The sequence below is a fragment of the Lissotriton vulgaris genome, unplaced genomic scaffold (assembly GCF_964263255.1).
Source record: "Lissotriton vulgaris unplaced genomic scaffold, aLisVul1.2 SCAFFOLD_2398, whole genome shotgun sequence".
Classification (NCBI taxonomy): Eukaryota; Metazoa; Chordata; class Amphibia; order Caudata; family Salamandridae; genus Lissotriton; species Lissotriton vulgaris.
The window spans coordinates 239,379-260,025 of NW_028255800.1; the positions used below are offsets into that span (position 1 = coordinate 239,379).

Sequence of the window (20,647 nt, forward strand, 5' to 3'; positions counted from 1 at the left end):
TAGATACCTAAGCCATACATTCCCGGCGGTGGGCTGCGAACCAATTTGCTAACGTAGGAAGTCCTGCAGGACCAAGCAAGCAAAATGCCTGTCCCTGCGGACAGGTGGCCTGTCCCCCTCCTGGTGGACAGCGAGATTGACATTCTTGCCCTCACGGAGACCTGGCTAGGGGCATCCTCGACACCTGACATATTGGCGTCACTACTACCTGAATATGAGGCTCTGTGGTATAATCGCCCTAATGAGAGTAGAGGGGGGGGGGGTTGATTTCTTTTTTAAAAAACCTCAGGGTGACACAGTTCGGAGCTGAAAATTGCGATAGCGCAGAACTTTTGGGGATAAAAATTTCATTAAAATCCTCCTGTATTTTGCTGATGGTAGTGTATCGCCCAGCACAGAGCTCGCCCGACTTTAATGAAGCTTTCCTGGAGTTATTAGCGGATCTGGGCTCCAGATATAAATCCCTCATGGTGGTAGGGGACTTTAATTATCACTGGGATAAGTTACCCAGAGACCCCATAGAGGCGGAGTTTGACAAAAACCTCTCCTCGCTTAATCTACTAGTAGTGGGACCCAAGCATGTGAAGGGCCATACGCTGGACTTAATCTGGTCCTCCATATCCCAGACAGAAATAAACGAGAATAGTCCTTGTTTATGGTCAGACCATTCCTTGATCAAGTGCTGGGTCCCAGGGGACCTCTCACCTGTAACGTTTAATCCACATCGGAGAAAGGTTCGACCATGGAGGAAGGAGGCAGACCCTTTAATCTCTACGCTTCTGTCCATTTCACCGCCTGAGATGAGCGGGAGAGGCTTGGACTCTGACACCACAGCCTTCATGGCTTTGGATCCGCGTTGCTCTGGACAGGTTAGCCCCTGAGCGGTTGGAGAAGACCAGAGCCAAAGGAAAGGGAGCATCATGGTTTGACACCTCGCTTAGGTAAAAGAAGAAAGCTCTTCGCAAGGCGGAGAGAAGGTGGAGACTCAGCTATAGTCCAGCTGAGTCAGAAGCCTATAAAATACTTCTGTCAAAATATAAGGCGGACATCCTGGCGAGGAAGGCAATCTTTTATGAGGATAGAATCAAAGGGGCTGCGAACAAACTAAGGGAGACGTTTGCAATCCTCAGGGAGCTAACGCAGCTAGAGGGGAAAATTCCTGCTACTGACCAACCGGACTGCGATACCTTTCAGAAGTTCTTTCTCGAGAAAGTGCAAGAAATCATTAGGGATATTAGGGAGACCCCAGTGGATCCTCTATTACCATCTGGCCCTGCTTGTCAGGAGCCGACAGGGTTACTGAACAGTATCCCAGGCCTAGATGAAGAGAGCCTGGCGGTCATTGCCTGCCAAATAAAATCAGGATCTAGTACGGATCCATGCCCCCCGAGAATCTTCCAGATGGCCTTGCCCGGCATTCAAAGTCAGCTGCTGAGCCTATTAAGTGAGTCATTGGAAGTGGGCTATCTCCCGTCAAATTTGAAGGAAGCTAGGGTCACTCCACTCCTGAAAATAGCATAAGTGGAAACAGGTGAACCAGTCATTAAGAAATCTATGCACAATGGGAGATTTGAAGAGAAAAGGTTGGTCTAGCAGCCGCAAAAAGAGTAGACAGAGCAGAAAGGTAACCCTTAACAGTGGCCAAAGCAAACACCTGCTGGGCAAGGGTCAGAATTAACAAGAGGACAATAGAAAGAGAAGCAGATAGAGGGTCAATATACCTTAGAGTAGTACAATACAAATTTCTGTCAACGGCAGGCATATACAGTCTTAGTGGAGGGCCGCCTGGCTGCCAGAACAACATTACAGACTTTGGGATAAAGGTTAAAAGCTGTCAAATGCCACTGCTCAATCTCCACAAATGGAGGCGCAGAGAAGACAGGTTGGGTTGGAGAACCGCCCCCTGTTGCTGCGACAGAAGATCCTTCCGAAGGGGCAGCTGATCGGAGGATCGACACTCATTCTCAGAAGCTCTGGATAGCAGACACTCCTCGCCCAATCCGGAGCCACAAGGATGACTTGGGCCCGGTCGTTCCTGATCGGCTTCAGAACCCTGGGCAGGAGTGGTATGGGCGGGAAGGGATACAGCAGGCCTGAGCTCCACTCACGACGAAAAGCGTAGCCGAGCGATAGCCGCCTTGGAAACTCCAGCGTGCAATACTACTGACAATGCACATTCTCAACAGAGATTAACAAATCTAACCAAGGTTCTCCCCACTGCTGAAAGAGACCTTGCGCCACATCCGACTGGAGGCGCCATTCGTGATCCGCTAGGCATCGACAGATGAGTTGCTTCCGCCCTGGCGTTCAGAGAATCTGCCAGGTGTTGAACCACCGGGGTTACACCCTGCTCTTCCAGCCATGTCCAGTAACACAGAGCCTGTCGACAAAGGATCCATGACCTTAACTTGCCTTGCTTGTTGCAGTACCACATGGTGGTGGTGCGGTCCATGAAGATCTGCACCGGCTTCCTCTTGAGAGAGGGAAGAAATGCCTTTAAATGACAACCGAATCGCCCGAAGCACCAATAAATTTATGTGGAGCCCAGCCTCCGCTGGAGACCAGTGTCCCCTGAACTCCATCTCTCCCAGATGGCTTCCCCATCCCACAAGTGACACATCTGTCACGACTGAGATCTGGTTGGAGAAGGGAGAGCTGTCAGCCATTGATCCAATCGTGGTTCATCATTCACCACTGCAGACCTCTCGTAGTTCCTTCCGAGATCTGGACCATGTTGGTGAGATTTCCCAGATGCGCTTTCCATTGTAAGTTCAGGTCCCACTGCAGAACCCACATACGTCACCAGACATGCTTCATTAACAGGATGCAGGAGGCCATGAGGCCCAACAGCCTCAGAGTCTGTTTCACCAGAATCCAGGATAGAGGCTTAAACATCGGAATCATACCCTGAAGATCCTGGACTTGCTGCTCGGGAATATAGACCCAAAACTGCACTGTGTCCAGAGCTGCTCTAATGTCAGGTGTGACTTTGGCACGTTTATAGAGAACCCCAGAAAATGCAGGAGGTTCTCTGTAGTCTGAAGGTGGGAGACGACTGCCTGGGGCGAGAATGCCTTCAACAGCCGTTTGTAGCGGTAGGGGAAGACTAACACCCCTAACCTGCGCAGATGAGCTGCGACCACCGCCATCACCTTGGTGAATACCCGGGGGCACTGGTAAGGCTGAAGGGGAGCACGGTAAACAAAGTGCTTGATGCCTACCTTGAACCGCAAGTAACAACTGTGGCCCGCATGATAGGGATGTGAAAATACGCATCCTGTAGGTCCAACGCTACCATCCAGTCTTCTTGGTTTAGGGCAGACAAGACGTGAGCCAGAGGAGCATTCTAAATTTCTCCTTTTTGAGGAAGAGATTGACAGTTCAAAGATCTAAAATGGGCTTTAGCCCCTTGTTCTTCTTTGGAAGTAGAAAGTAGTGGTAATAACAGCCGCTGCCTACTTCTGAAACTGGTACCCTTTCTATAGATCCCTTGGCCAAGAAAGCTTCATCTTCTTGGAGCAATTTTAAATGATCCTCCATCAGCCGTTCCTGTTTTGGCAGAATGAGAGGAGAAAAATAAAGGAAAGACAGAATAGCCCACCTGGATGATCTGCAAAACCCACTTGTCCGATGTTATGGGTCGCATGTGGGGGGGGGAGATGATGATGATTTCTCCCACCAACTGGAGTAGTGTGGTCCTGCAGAATCAGCCGAGGAGTGCTTGGAGTCTGCGGCTGCCAAGATGAGTGTGGCCGACAACTTCTGGCCTCTCTCCCATCTCAGCCTGGTCCTCCTCCGGGACCTGTGACAGCACTTGCGCAACAGTCTCCCAAAGGGAATGGGAGAAACGGCCTAATAAGCATACGGTATGCACCAACCGCAATGCCAGGCTGTAGGAAGAAAACATCTTTCCAAATGCATCCAACCTCTTGGATTCCATATCCGGAGGAGCAGAAAGGAACTCGCCTTGGGACATTGAGGCATGCACCACAAAGCTTTCTGGGGAGGGGGGTTGTTTGAGGAACTTGGGGTCGCTTGGAGTCGAGCTATGGCTGCGTGCAAACATCCTATTCCCAGGAGCCCCTGTGCTAGGCTTGGACCACATGCCTAGAAGGAAATCCATAAGTGCTTTGTTGAAGGGCAAAAGGGGTTCGACTGGAGAAGCCCCCGGTCGAACCACCTCAGTGAGATTAGTCCTGACCTGCACTGAGGGCAGCTCCAGTCCAAGGACCTCAGCTGCCCTCCTTACCACCATGGCATAGGATGCCCCCTCCCCCATAGCCACCATTGGCGGAGAGAGCATGCCACTGGGTTCATTCAGCGTCAGAATGGGCATCAAACAACCTTGTTCCAGCTCCATGTCATTGGGGATGAGGATGGGCTGGAGCTACCAGCGGCGCCACAGGTACAAACTTTGGGTCCGGCACCAGGGAAGGTTGCAATGGCACGACAGGTGTCGACCCGGATCCGTGATCTGATCCCGGAGGCCCCACCGGCACCGTGGCCGAAGCAGACTGCCCCTTCCGATCCCGCCAGGCCAGAGGCCTCACCATTGGGGTCGTTCTGCTCAAATAAGTGGCACATGGCCTTGTAGAACTCTAATTTGAGCCTGAGTAGCTCAAGATCCCGGAAAGGATGGGAGGCGCAAAGTCGGCTCCAGCCCAGCGGAACCATGCCTAGAGCATCGGTGCTCCTTACCTCTCTCAACGACTGACGCCAGTCGAGGTGAAGATTAAGTCCGCTTGGACTACTTCTGCCTTTTCCCAGAGTGTCCCGAGGACCTAGAGTAAGATGAAGAGGGCTTTGGGCTATGAGAGCAGTCCCGCGGCCACCTCTCTCTCGAATGGGACCTCAGCGGAGTCTCGCTTGCCGGTGTCGTCTGCGAGGCCGCAAGGATCTTCAAAACCCGCTCCCTGAAGGTCTCAGGAGCCATGGCCCGGCAGTCCGAGCACGACTTCGTATCATGGTCACGCTCGAAACACCAAACACAAATCAGATGGGGATCAGTTACAGACATCATGCAGTGACAAGCACTGCATGGCTTGAACACGGTCTTCCTCGAAGACATCCCTCGCACACGAAGTGAAAAGACTTCGACAAAGAGTAGAGTAGAAGCGACAGAGGGGTAGCTCTTCCCGGATCAGCACATAACTGGCACAGAAAGAAAGAATTTATGTCCGTGCGCCTGGGTGGCGCCTATATAGGCCTGCAATGTCATAACCGATGCTGCTGACACAGACCACGTCATGCGGAACCGAATGGAGCCACTCGACATCGCGCACAAGGGGTATTGCTCAGCAAACATTTCCAGATCCAGCCGGATGCCTGGGAATTCAAAGGTAAGGAATCTGCAGCTAGAAGTCTCTATCAGATGTCTTACTTTGTACAGAGCAACAAGCTGCTTACTTTTGGTAACGCTCTTTCTGGTTGGGACTCTATATTGCCTCAGATTAATCATCTTTTGAATATTCCAAAGGCACTAGACTGAATCCGGAAACTTTTTAATAATACCTCAGCATCCAGGAAGGTGGCCCCTTGCAGCTCTGCACTGAAACCGTTCTGCTACGGAAATGACGTGCAGGTATTTTACCTGTGCCACTCCTGCACGCTGACATCAGTTGCTTTCAAGACCCTCGGGAGCCCCAAAAGCAAATTGGTAGACAGTATGCAGATTACTAGACTTGGGAACTTATTAAGGGGTCAAGTACCATCACAGAACAGGTAGGATGGGAGGGCTGGTGAGGAATCTGCAGCTCGAGTCACTACCAGTAAGAGCATTACCGTAGGTAAGTAACTAGTTCTTCACATAGAGCCATCTAGCCGCAATTGCTCAACTTTTGAATGGATACCAAAGCAGTAACTATTTGGAGGTGGGTCTGTAAATTGACGCAAACCAGAAAGTCCAGAAAGACCGAGCAGGTAAAATGCCCCTCTAGTCGAACCAGACTGTCTAGACCATAACGCTTCATGAATGTATGGTGGGACGCCTATGTAGCTGCCTGGCAGCTCTCTAGGAAAGGGACTTTGCGTGCTAACATGTGGCAACAGCTTTGGCCCGCAACCTTATGGAGGTTTTTGTCTGCAGTGTGTAGCAGCAGTATGTAGCAGATCCTGATGCAGAGCACAATCTAGTGTGAGATGATAAACGTCTGCACAGCCTTACCTTTTTCACTCCAGTGGACCCCACATGAGCTGATGGTCCATCCAGCATTCTTTGGTACAATCTATGTCGACGCTCTGAGCTCTCTTGGGATCCAAGCAGTCAAGCCTCTCCTCCTCCTCCTCCTCCTCCTCCTCAGAGGGGTGAGTCGGAGCATAAAATGCCAGCAGGGTGATAGTTATATCAACGTGGAACGGCGTCACGAACTTGAGTTGAAAGGAAGCCCTAATCAAAAGAACTAGCTTGCCTGGGACGAAGGTGGTGTATATCGATTAACAGAGCCGAACCTGAAGCTCACTCAGACACAGTGCCATAGTAATGGTGATATTGGACACAGTCTTGATGGTAAGGAGCCACATGGAACAGCTGTATAGCGACTTGAATGGAGAGCACATCAGATGAGTAAGTACGAGATTGAGGTCCCACTGGGGCATCACAAAAAGAGAAGGGAGAACATATGCTGTAGCGGCTTAAAAGAAAATCGCACAACAATGGGTGGAAAACAAGGAGGGCTGATCAAGTAACCATAAGAATGCCAAAAGATAACCCTAAACAGTGCCACAAGAAAGACCTTGCAGTGCAAGATCTAAAATAAACAATGAGACAGACAGTTAGGCCTGCAGGGGATCAAACAGGTGTGTTCTGTACCAAACCACAAACGTGCCCCAAAGACAGGCATATACAGGCTTTGTCGAGGGACATCAGGCTGACAAGCGGATATCAACCTCCTCCAGAAGAATGTCGAGCATGTTCAGCTGTCACTGCCCAAACTCCATGCATGAAGGTGGAGAGTGCGAAGGCCCGTGAGGAGAGCCCAACCTTGCCTCTGCAACAGCAAATCCTCCCGGAGGGGCAGCCTGATCGGAGGACAGAAGCTCAAGCCCCGACATTCTGGATACCGCAATATCCATGCCCAATTCAGAGTCCCTACATGGCTTGGGACTGGTCAGTCTTGATCTTCTTGAGAACTCAAAGTAGGAGCAGCACCAGTGGAAAGTCATAAAGGAGTCCCAAGTTCGATTCAAGGCAGAAAGAGTCCATGAGCAAAAAGACATCTTAGAAACTCGAACACGCAGAAGTGTTGACATTACGCATTCTCAGCTGTGCCGAACAGATCAAGCCAAGATTTTCTCCATTCGCAGAAGAGACCTTGTGCCACCTCCTGGTGTAACTGCCACTCATGGTACTCTATGGGGCAACTGCCGAGAGGTCTGCTCTGGCGTTCAATAACCCTGTCAGATGGTTCACCACCAGGAAGATTCCTTGGTGGTCCAACCATTTTGTGCATGGCCTCCAGGCAAAGGGTCTGTAACCTCACCCAGTCCTGTTTGTTGCAGTACCACACAGCAGCGGTGTTGCCTGTGTGCACATGTACCAACCTCCTCTTGATGGACAACAGAAAGGCTTTCAGCACCAAGCAGGTGGTTCTCAGCTCCTGAAGCTTGATATGGAGCTGGGACTCTGCTGGAGACCAGTGGTCTCTGAACGCCATGTCTTTCAGGTGGGTGCCTCAGCTTAGAAGGGACGTGTTGGTCACCACCATATGCACTGAGTGGAGAAGGGAGCCAATTACAGTTCAGTAGCCATCAATGCAGATCTTTTGCAGTCTCTCCTGAAATCTGGACTGGGTTGGAGCGGTTCTATTAATGTTGGGCCCAGATCCCAGCACAGAGCCTGCATATGCCACCTGGTACCCTCGACCAGCAAGACGCAGGAGGCCATCAGTCTCAGAGTTGACCTCACTGAAATCCAGGATTGAGGCTGAAAGATTGTGATCATAGCCTGAATGTCCTGGACTTTCTTTCAATGAGGGAAGTAACTAAACCAAGCCGTGTCCAGAATGGTTAAGATAAAGTGGAGCATCTGAGAAGGAGGCTGGTGTGACTTTGGCACAGTGACAGATAACCCCAAAGATAACAGAAAGATAGCTGTTCTCTAGAGGTGGCGACGACTGCCTGGGGCGAACACTCCTTCAACAGCCAGTCATTGAGATAGAGCAAGACTGGCACCCCTGACATCAGAAGGTGTGCTATCACCATTCCTATCACTTTGGTGAACATCGGAGGAGTGCTGGGGAGATCAAAGGGGAGTAAAGCGAACGGAAAATACTCCTCTCATATCACAAATTGCAGGTAGCATCAATAGGCAAGCATGACGGCTTGCACCACAAGACTTTTCTGTTAAAGGGTGCTGTGAGAGCAAAGCCGAGTCACCTGCAGCAAAGCAATGCGTTTAGTGATTTGTCTATTGACTAGTGAACCAAATCAGGGTTAGCAGAAGTTCCCAAAAGGGTGGCCATCAGATCCTTATTGAAAGAAAGGAGTTTACAAATCTGGTCGAACTGTAGGACCTCAGTTATAACGTTAGTTTTCTCCTCCTTGGTGGGAAGCTGGTGCTCAAGGACTTTGGCTGCCCTAAGCACAACCATCGCAGAGGAGGCAGATTCTTTTGCGGTTGATCAGGTGGGAGTGAAGGGAGCAGTCTCAGAGGAGATATCTAGCCAAGCAGCCTCCTGCAAGTCCTCATACGTCATCCTGATAGGGCATCGTTATCGGAGTCAGTCCCGAAAAGGGCGTGCAAGTAATGATGTCTGCCTTGTAGTAATGTGAGTGCAGGAATGGGTGCTTCATCTGAATGGAGTATGAAGTTTGAGTGACGGAGGAGAGGACAATCGGGCCACCTCTTTGGGCAGCACAGTCAGCATCTGAGCCGCCGTACCAGGCCTGGAGATAGCTCAGAACAGGAGCAGGAGCAGGAGGTAAGATTGGATTAGTGGGACAAGCTGGAGCCGAGGGGGAGCCAGTCAGCAATATCCCAGGTGCAAGACCTCTCAGCTGCTTTGTGCCCAAAGGCGTGCCAGAGGGAGTCGGCAGGAATCTGAAGAGCCAGAGCATAGCTGCGCACAACTCTTCAATCAGACGCAGCATGACTAAAGGCTCAAGAAATGTATAGTTTACCTAACGGTGTACACTCTTACGAGTGTCGCTCGAGTGTCTGGGGGTCGACGACTGTCTTACCTCCTTCGACGTTTTCTTTTGGACCTCGACAACAGTGCAGGCCTCCGGTCCCTCGCCGATGTTGTCCTCCTCTCCACTGGAGAGGCCCAAGTTTCAGCGCGATGAAGGTGGCCCTTGCCCCTGCATGGTGTAGTTCGCCCTTCTCTGCCTCTCTCTTACTCTGAGGGTCTTGGGTGTGAACGCCGAGCACACGTTGCAGTCCTCGCTGTTGTGGTCGAGTGGCAGGATGAGGTTGCAGACTGGATGCTGGTCCTTCTGGGCGTACTTGTGGTGATCATTGGTGCAAAACTTGAAAGGTGTTTTGTCAATCCCCGCGCTCAGGGAGCCCCGTGTGCGCATTTTCCGTTGAACGTAGAGCTCTCGGTTGAAAACCTTCTCCGTCGTCCCAGTTACCTGACCTGTAGTCGGGTGTGTTGAAATCTTTGATTTTCATAGATTTTCTGCTATTTTCTTAGACTCTTTCTCAAAATCCCTGGAACTCTTCGTTAACGATCCAGAACCAATGGCGGAAAAAAGAATCTGAAAATGGCGACCAAAGGTGGGAGCGTCTGGAGGAAGCGCGTCGATGTCACGAAGAACAAAAAATGGTGGTATGTCGACCCCACACTTTGCCACAAAAAAAAAAGACTACAATTCCAGACCCAACCACTAGATGGCGGAATAATGCACAGCATAGTGAATCCATAAAGATTCACACAGCAAAACTCGGGTTGCGCCGTAATCAGCTGAATAATCTGCTCCAAAGTTGACTGACTTTGAGAGCATCAGGGCTCGAGAAATCCACTCGCCCGCTCGCATTTGCGAGGGAGAATGGATGAGGACGAGCTATTTTTAGGTCCTACTCGCCCTTTCTGGCGAGTAGGAAGTCAAACTAACTTTTGTCCTCTGTCTTTGAAAACAGAGCAAAAGTGACAAGATAACATGATTTAAAGGCATTTTTATTGCTCATTAAGGGAATGAGCAATAAAGATGCCTTTAAATCTTGTTAACTTGTCACTTTTGCTCCGTTTTCAGAGACGGAGGTCAAGTGGGTTGCAGTCAGGTCGAGGGGATTTTCCATGGTACTAGACCAGCAGGACTAGTACCATTTTTCGGATTTGTCGAGCCCTGAGCATGATCAAGACGGGTGGCGCCACCCACGCGCTTTCTCAAGGGAGTGTAAGCTGAGTGAAGGAGCAGAACTCTGGTTAGATTTTTTTGCATTTCTTGTGCTTATGGGAGGACTTAGGAGCGTGACAAAGACCGGTCTTTGGAGTGGCTCCGTTGATCTGGTAAACAGCAGCGGAACCAGGATCGAACCTTGGAGCAGGAGCAGGAGCAGGACTTGGAGCATTACCAATACTGGACTTTCTAAGGCTTGGCCACATTTTCTCGCTTTGAAAGGCGAAAGGCATTGGGTTAATCAAAGCACAGACCCCACAGGTCTTGGAGTATTGGCTCAACCCCAGATACCACAGGTATACCTGGTGGGGATCTGTCAAAGACATCTGTTTGCAGTGTCCTGTCTGTTTAGGGGGGAGACATCCCTGCACACTGAGGAATTTTATGAGAAAAATCGGGGTACATTGTTTCTGAGAGACAAGAGGGAGCTCCAGATTCACACTCGGTGGAGCTGAAAGAAAGGGAATGATGTTAGCGCACAAGAGTGGCCCCACATATTTGTGGAGAAGATCAGTGCAGAACTGCAAGGTGCCACCTTCAGACGCGCAGAGGTACTACTGAAAAGTTTCTGCATCCAGTTTGATGCCTGGGGAATATTCAAAAGGTGAGGAAGCAGAAGCTATAAGTCTATCCGAAAATGGAAATATTGCTATTCTTGCCTACTACGCATGTTATTAATTTATTTGTTTCCATAAAGCAATGCTGCAAAAAAACCTTTGAAAAGGTAGCAGTCAACCAATATTCAAAGCCGTCCACTGCTGCTTTCCACCACTAAGATCACTCTGATCTCTCTCGCTGTTTGCTCCAATTCTCTTCCATGTGACCTCTGCAACAAGCTTCAGTATTCCGTCTTACTGGTGGTCTCCCTCCATCTCCTGGGACCATCCATCAGTGCTTGATGTTAAATGCCCCACACTAAATACCCTGATAAATGAACAATCCCAGCATACAGATATACACTGTAGCAAGAGGATTTGAAACGACCTGCTCTAATGAATTAAATGGGCATACACTCATGTAATAGTTTGAGCATATGAAGAATAAATACACCTGCGGGATACGAAACAAAATGTACACACATCACGCTCAGGTAAAGAATGGCGACATAAGCGCTTCATCAGAAGGATGTGCCGGTTGTGCATCAAATGAGAGCTACAACACTAAATAGGATGGCAAAATAGTGACAAGCACATCTTTGGTATACAGGCAAATATGTCGACAATGTCTGCCAGGTCGTTTTCTTTGTCTCTAGGATTCGGCATATTCTTTAGCAGTACGATGGGCACATTTTGACAATACGATGGACATATTATTGTTATGTGACTATGGGTTTATCCCTTGTTACAGTGATGAGTACTGCATCCCACAATTGGGTATTTTCTGAGGTAAACATGAGCACTGAAAGACGTTACTTTCATGAACGACTGCTAACCCTATAAGGCAATCTTGAAAGAACTCAATGGGTTAAAAACCTTTGGCATTGTCAAGATTTAAGTTGTTTCCGGTGGATAAAGATTCCAGCATAAACATTAAAACCCTGTATTTCAAAACAGCGTTATCAACAATACATCTGTAGTAGAGGTGTGTGAGATATAGAATTTCGCCAACAGAATCCATCCAAATATCGTAATTTGCAAACATTGCAAAACTACACCTGCAGGTAAAAAAATATGAATTCTTACAAAAAGGTTTTGACGCTGAACCCTCCCACGTCCCGTCCCACCCAAATTTAGAAATTGAACCTCCTAAATCTGTGGTTTACTTGATTTTTATCCCCACATATCTTTAACCTTACGTTTGTAAACATTTTTAAAAATAAATTGACATCGTTAGCGGACGAAAACTAACATACATATACTCTCTAGAGGGAAACAAATGCAGACATCAAGGGCAAATTTATATAAAGTAAAACTTCAAATCCATCCAATGTGGAAGTGCATTTTATCATGTTCAGTGTTACGTCAGTTTGTGTCAATTTTAATTTCTGAATGTGTGCAAAATATTTTTGGGGAGATTTTTGTATATCAATGAAATAAAAATACAATTTTAAAAAATGACTACTCACCAACATTGGAAGTGCATTGATGTGAAAGATCTGCAGTGCACCAAAAATCGCAGGAACTTTACACTAAAAGACAAAGATTATAAAAGAAAAAGATTAAAATTACTAATCACATTGCTGTTGTGATTGTTCCAGAAAATAAAACAATTTTGCCAGTGATCGACGTTAAAATCATACAAGATTCGTACAAATAAATAACTGCCACAATGTCAGAGTACACTTCTTCTCAAGAACTACCACACTCCATGCCTTGATATTAAGACACTTGGCTACCACTGTATGCACCATTACAGGTGGCTAAAAATATAGTACAAATCTTCCTGACCCATAATGTCAAGTAATGTTTAATGAAAATGTCTTTCACAGTCTCACATCTAATAATACAAAATCATTCATGGTCCCTCACAGGTAGGATCATTCGTTTTCAATCGAAGGGCAGAATGACAAAGTATCATGGGAAGTAAGGCACTGATTCCTTCTCCTTAGTTTCCTCCTAGGCCTATCAAAGAGTCTTCAATCATCTGCTTTTATTGCAAAATTAGCAGTCCTATTATTCGCCACAAAAAATATTGAGTAAAGGCAAAAAAAAATAAGAGCATCCACATTAAACCTAACACCGAAGGCGGGGCTTTCTGACCATAATTTTTTATAATCACGATCAGCTACTTCTAAAGTTTAAGCCAACCATTGATGAATACAATATAAATGCTGGCATACTGTGACTACTGATGCAATGGTGTAAATCCACAATCCAACGGGGCTAACTAGTTTTTGAAATATGATTATCAAAATAAAAATAGAAATTAAACAAGCATTAGAAATGCAATAGGTCTCGCATTAGAAAAGTTGGAGCTATTGGTCTTGTAAATCTAATAATTTTTTAAGTTATGTTTATGTATTTATAATAGGAAATGTATTAATTTTGTTATTGTAAATGCCAATATTTATAGAATTTGCAAATGTTGAAACCTTTTAAATGTTTTGTACTTGCAATGGTTTATTTTTAAATCACGCAATAAAGATTATATTACTATTATTCATAGAATTTGCAAATGTGACACCTATAGCATTATTTAACTTTTTTTGTGTCATTTGTAATAAAGCTTGAAACATTGAGAGAGTGGTTGCTCTGAGTGATGCTGTGGTTGCGCTGAGTGATGCTGTGGTTGCGCTGAGTGATGCTGTGGTTGAGCTGAGTGATGCTGTGGTTGAGCTGAGTGATGCTGTGGTTGCGCTGAGTGATGCTGAGGTTGCGCTGAGTGACGCTGTGGTTGCGCTGAGTGACGCTGTGGTTGCGCTGAGTGGCGCTGTGGTTGGGCTGAGTGGCGCTGTGGTTGCGCTGAGTGGCGCTGTGATTGCGTTGAGTGGCTCTGTGATTGCGCTGAGTGGTGCTGTGGTGGTGCTGCGGAGTGATAATGTGGTGGTATGTGAAATAGACCCGCATATCTGCACGGGGGGCGGAGAGCGCGATGAAGAACATGTCACGGCAAAAACCTGTATTGCCTGCAGTGGCTGAAACATTATTATACCTGCCTTAACACGGGCATGTTGCCGCGGATAAAAGAGCACACGATCAGTGTTTACGCTGAAGAACTGGTTTTAAAAAGTAGAAACAAACACGTCTTATTCAGTGATGTATGCAAAAGAGAAGGAACGTCGCTTCACTGTCATGTGTTCAGAGGTCTGTCTCTTGTGGAAGAAGCCTTAGCGCTCGCGGCCGACTCTTGTAACAACAGCTGAGACATACACCGGGGAAGGCACTGTCAGCTGGAGGAGGCAAAGGGAGGAGGGACAGCTGGAAGACAAAGAACTGAGTGCTAGAAGAACAGGAACAGACACAAAACATGCCAGTGGGGAACAGAAAGTAGGCAAAACTAAAGAACAAAACCTAGCGAGAAAAACAAAGTGAAATCTGAAGGAAGGAAACGAAGAGCATCCTGGAAGAATGGAAAGATCAGCGAAAATGGGAAGCAAACGAAGAAAGGCTTTGAAGGAAAGGGGTGAGGTCCCAGGAAATAAAAAGAGGGTAAAAGAAACAACGAGCGAGAAAGAAACAAAGAGAAGGGAAAGGAATTAAAAGTCGAAGAGGGAATAAAAGAAACAAGCCGGTACGTTAAAAGGGAGACAAGCTCTTGGCATTGCTGTGGGGAGGGGGGAGGAGAAATGCGACACGGCCTGGCGGCTGTGAAAAGTGAAGTGAATGCAGCGAAAATGGTAAGCAAACGAAGAAAGGCTGTGAAGGAAAGGGGTGAGGTCTCAGGAAATAAAAAGAGGGCAAAAGAAACAACGAGCAAGAAAGAAACAAAGAGAAGGGAAAGGAATTAAAAGTCGAAGAGGGAATAAAATAAACAAGCCGGTACGTTAGAAGGGAGACAAGCTGCCGTGAAAAGTGCGAAATGAAAGCCTTTGATGCAGCAGGGGGCGGAGCGGATCCCTTTCAAGTGAAGCTGCTGCACCACGCTGGGGAAGCAACAGATGGCTGGCTTTCATGTGCACGCGCTTTTAAGGTAAATGCGCTTGCGCATTGAGCTTGCTTTTCACGGGCACAGCATCAAATCGCTGATGGTTAAGCTCTCGTTAAGCCCCAATATCTCTTGCAAGCTCAATGCGCACACGCATTGACAGGCTCGACCTAAAAAAGGAGTAGAGGAAGAGAGGAAGGGAGCAAGGAACCCAGTATCAAACCGAGGAACTAACTGTTACATTATGCAACAAGCTCTGTTAAACAGCATAAAAATTCTCAACGCTCCCAAAGATGCAGTAAATGAGAATGCAGCAAATGCACATTTACTGCGGATCCATAAAAGCTCTGAATAGGCATACTACGTATGAGGACTCCACTTGCGGGACTCCTCTCATTCGCCCTTTTAGTCTTGAAAGGCTCCATAAAACCCTAAACTGAATCGGGTTGGATTAGAACAGAGCACAGCAGCACCAGTCAGTTTTGTTGGGTGCCAAAATTAAGGTGTGTTGCCAAAAGCATGATCTCTACATCTGAGGTTCCAACTTAATCCTCTTCATAGAAACATTAATAATAATAAGCATTTATTAAGCGCCTGGCTGCACAAAGCTGTGTGTCCCCGCGCTGACTGCAAAATGCAAACCCATCAGGAAGAACATGAACCATAGGAGATAAAGTTAGTATCTGGGGAATAAGTGAGTTTTAAGTTTAGCTCTGAAACTCATTTCAGATGGCTCCATCCGTAGATGGATTGGCAGAGCATTCCAAAATTTGGTGGCCAGATAGCGGAAGGATTTTCCGCCCATCTTAGCTTTTGTGATGCGGGGGGTTTTAAATAGCATCATGCCTGACGATCTAAGGTCTCTGATCGGTCTATGGATGGTAATAAGATTATCAGATAGCTAGGGCCTTTGTTTTGAGCAATACGGGGTGCATAGCAGAGAGTCTTGAAAATGATTCTCTCTTTAATAGGGAGCCAGTGAAGCTTGGCAAGTGCATTATTATTTAGCAAAAATCAATATGGGCGGCACAGAACTCCAAAGAGACAGTAGAAATGATGTAAGTTTGGTATTTTTACTACTCCAGCTCATTTTGCACACAGAAACATACATATCAGTCCAACACAACAGAGAACACAACATTAAAAATACCTGTAAGGAAACAAGGTCGCTTTAGCATTCCTACCGGCACAAGTAACACAAACAGCTTGACATCAACCAGATTACCTGCAAGGGATGTATATAGATTGCTTGACACCTGCACAAGTGACCGCAATAATGATTTAAATATCAAGTATACACAAGAAGGTATTGCAAGGATGTCTAAACCTTTGCCCCGAGTTTGGATTATTTCACAGAGAATAATGTAAATGCATCCTCCCTTTTCTGGCATCTACCTAGTGTAAACATAATCATATCCTTTATGTGTCTAGTTAACAGAGAGGGCATTTTTCACATAAATTCATTGCCTAAATCAACCCTTTTCTTCACAGCTTTAATGTACTACTGGGGCTTCAAATCAAAGGGCAATCTTCTTGACCTACACGCTAAGACTGTAGAGAAAGGCCTAACCGGGAGCTGGGATCCTAGTAGCTCCTGCTCCGACAATAGGACTCTGTTAACAGTCATTAACACAATTGGCTACTAATATCCTTTAGTGGCAGAACAATGTACAATTACAAATGAATTGTCCATTTGAAAATTTCATAAAGCAGCATATTAATACTCTTTATGAGCAACAGCAGAAACTTATTTCTGCTTCTTTGTTTGATTCTGGCAGTTACAGCTCTGACAAACTTGAGCTCAAAGTGAACAGCAAACCATTTCAAATCCATTTCATCTGTGACACTTCAATGCAATACTTCCTTTTGCAGACTGTTCATAATCGTTTCAATGGCTCAGCACCCATGAAGAACTAGCGCTAGCCTTGCCTCGTGTTAGTGAATGTTGCAACAAAATACAAGGTTCTGCTTTACACCCAAAAAGCTCCATCTACGCAATATTCAATACTTAACCACTCGTAATTCCTGCTTATTAGACATTTATTTTGAACTTTTTGCCCAACCGACTGCTTTCAATTGGGATTTTTTGTATTCCTTTGAATACTTTTATTTTGAAAGCCTGGCCAGAAGTGGAGTCAGTTCTCTTAATCTACTGATGTGTTAAAGCGCCATTCACATTTTTCTTCCCACAGCACAGTATGCAGCATCGATCAATGGGTCAGCCACCTTCACCCAGTGGATGGCTTGCACTGTGAGTGAAAAATGTTTTCATGATCACATGTCCACAGCGGCTGGGATGTACACATAAATACACACACACATATATACACACACATACGCACACATACACACACATACACACACATACACATATATACAAACATATATACACACAAATACACACACACGCACACACACATACGCACACACGCACGCACACATACGCACGCACACACACACGCACACATACACACGCACACATACACACGCACACATGCATATACACACACATGTATATACACACAAATACACACACACACGCACACATACACACGCATGCATATACACGCACGCATGCATATACACGCACGCATGCATATACACACATATATACACACACATATATACACACACACACACATATATACACACACATACACATATATAAACACACACACACACATATATATACACACACACATATATACACACACACACACATATACACACACACACACACATATATATACACACACACACATATATATATACACACACACATATATATATATATATACACACACATATACACACACACACATATATACACATACACATACACACACATATACACACACATACACATTATACACACACACATATATACACACATACACACACACATATACACATACACACATATATATATATACACACACACATGCTCCTGGACACACCCATGGACCCTTCACATGCTACTCCTGCAAGTTCAACGGCATCAAGATAAACTCCTCATCCACGAGCGCACAACAGAGATCTGACACCAACCACTTAAAATGCATCCTGCTCAACACCCGCTCGGTCCACAGACACGCCATCGACCTTTGGAATCTACTAGACACCATCTCTCCAGACGTCGCCTTCCTAACAGAAACATGGATGAACGCCTCATCAGCCCCAGACATCACCATTGCCATCCCGGAAGGCTACAAGATCATCCGTAAAGACCGCACCGACCAAACAGGAGGAGGCATCGCTATCGTCCATAAGAACTCCATCCGCATCTCAACCAGCTCAGACGACAACCTCTCTAGCGCCGAACACCTTCACTTCCAGATCCACACCGACCCCAAGACCACACTCAGAGGCACACTCCTCTACCGACCCCCAGGTCCCCGCGCACAATTCAGCGACGCTATCACTGACTTTATCACCCCACACGCCCTCCCCTCCGAGGAATACATTCTACTGGGAGACCTCAACTTTCACCTGGAAAAGAGCAATGACACCAACGCCACCTCCCTTCTGGACAATCTCACCAACCTAGGACTCAAACAACTTGTCACTACGCCCACCCACATCGCAGGCCACACACTCGACCCTATCTTCACCTCCAGCAAACATGTCTCCTTCAGTCACACCACTATTCTCCATTGGACGGACCACAGCTGCGTACACTTCACCTACAATAAGACCACAACTCACAACCATCCTCAACCCACTCTGCGAAGAAACTGGAACAAAATCACCATCGACCAGATCTCCTCATCGCTTCTTCAAAACCCCCCTGCCCACTCATCAAACCCCGACCAAGCAGCAATTAACCTCACCCAATGGCTATCCAACAGCACCGACATCCTAGCACCAATGAAAAAACGTCAAATCAAACTAGGCAGCAAAAACGCCTCCTGGTTCAACGACGATCTTAAGAAATCAAAGAAACTCTGTCGCTCCCTCGAGAAGGCCTGGAAAAAAGACCCAAACACCAGCACCAGAGACGCCTTCAAAAACGCCACCCGCATACACCACCAACTTATCCGATCTGCCAAGAAAACCGCATTCAAAGACCGACTAGACAACAACGCCCACAACAGCAAGGAATTATTCAACATCGTCAAAGAATTTACCAACCCCTCAGCCAACTCCAACGACATCACCCCCTCTCAAGCCCTCTGCGACTCCCTAGCTTCGTTATTCCACAACAAAATCGCAGACATCCACAACAGCTTCGACAACCGACCCGGAGACCAACCCACCCAACCTTCTGCAGGACCTTCACCCCCCTTGAACTTCCTTAATGACTGGAACCCAATCTCCACTGAGGACACCATTCGCCTAATGAACTCCATCCATTCAGGATCCCCCTCAGACCCTTGCCCTCACCACATCTTCAACAAAGCAGACTCCATCATAGCACCACACCTTCGAGACGTCATCAACTGCTCCCTCAAATCCGGCTCCTTCACAGAAAGCTGGAAACACGCCGAACTCAGCGCCCTTCTGAAAAAACCCACAGCTGACCCCACCGAACTCAAAAACTACCGCCCCATCTCGCTCCTCCCATTCCCGGCCAAAGTCATCGAGAAAGCTGTCAACAACCAGCTTGCCGCCTTCTTCGAAACCAACAAATCCCTCGACTCCTCACAGTCCGGCTTCCGAGCCAAACACAGCACTGAGACCGCACTCATCGCAGCAACAGACGACATTCGAACTCTACTGGACAATGGAGACACAGTCGCCCTCATCCTCCTCGACCTCTCCGCAGCCTTCGACACAGTCTGCCATAGCACCCTTCTACAGCGCCTCAGAAACATCGGAATCCAAGGAATAGCACTGGAATGGATCACCTAGTTCCTCACCGGAAGAACCTAGAGAGTCCGCCTCCCACCATTCCACTCAGAGGCCACTGAAGTCATCTGCGGCGTACCACAAGGGTCCTCACTCAGTCCCACCCTCTTCAACGTATACATGAGCCCCCTCGCGGCCATCGCACGCCAACACAACCTCAACATCATCTCCTACGCTGATGACACTCAACTGATCCTATCACTCACCAAAGACCCTAACACCGCCAAAACCAACCTTCATGAAGGAATGAAAGATGTAGCGGAGTGCATGAAGCACAGCCGTCTGAAACTTAACTCAGACAAAACAGAAGTCCTTATCTTAGGTACCTCCCCCTCCGCCTGGGATGACTCTTGGTGGCCAGAGGCCCTTGGAAAAGCACCCATCCCGACGGACCACGCACGGAACCTGGGCGTCATCCTGGACTCCTCACTCTCTATGAACAGACAAGTCAACGCCGTTTCATCATCTTGCTTCAACATTCTTCGCATGCTCAAAAAAATATTTCGCTGGATCCCCACTGACACTAGAAAAACAGTCACCCACGCACTGGTTACAAGCCGCCTGGACTACGGAAACACCCTATACGCAGGTATCACTGCAAAACTCCAGAAAAAACTCCAACGCATCCAGAACGCATCAGCCAGACTCATACTAGACATCCCACGTAAAGACCACATCTCTAATCACCTGAAAAACCTCCACTGGCTCCCCGTCAATAAGAGGATTACTTTCCACCTCCTAACCCACGCACACAAAGCACTTTACGAACTTGGACCCGAATGCCTCAACACACGACTTTCCTTCTACACCCCCTCTCGCCAACTACGTTCCTCCAACCAAGCGCTTGCCACCGTACCTCGCATCAATAAAACCACCATGGGAGGTAGATCCTTCTCCTACCTCGCAGCTAAAACCTGGAACTCACTCCCCACTCACC

The 20,647-nt window shown here is 47.3% G+C and overlaps 1 protein-coding gene across 2 annotated transcripts in view; it reads right to left on the reverse strand.

Moving 5' to 3' along the window:
* The window catches only part of LOC147658892 (F-box-like/WD repeat-containing protein TBL1XR1), a 294,359-nt gene that overhangs the window by 199,781 nt on the left and 73,931 nt on the right, over window positions 1–20,647 (reverse strand). For both annotated transcript variants that reach the window (XM_086952052.1, XM_086952053.1), the window contains exon 3: window positions 12,404–12,466. The gene's annotated coding sequence lies outside the window, so the exon portion shown is untranslated. The remainder of the gene's footprint in view (window positions 1–12,403; window positions 12,467–20,647) is intronic.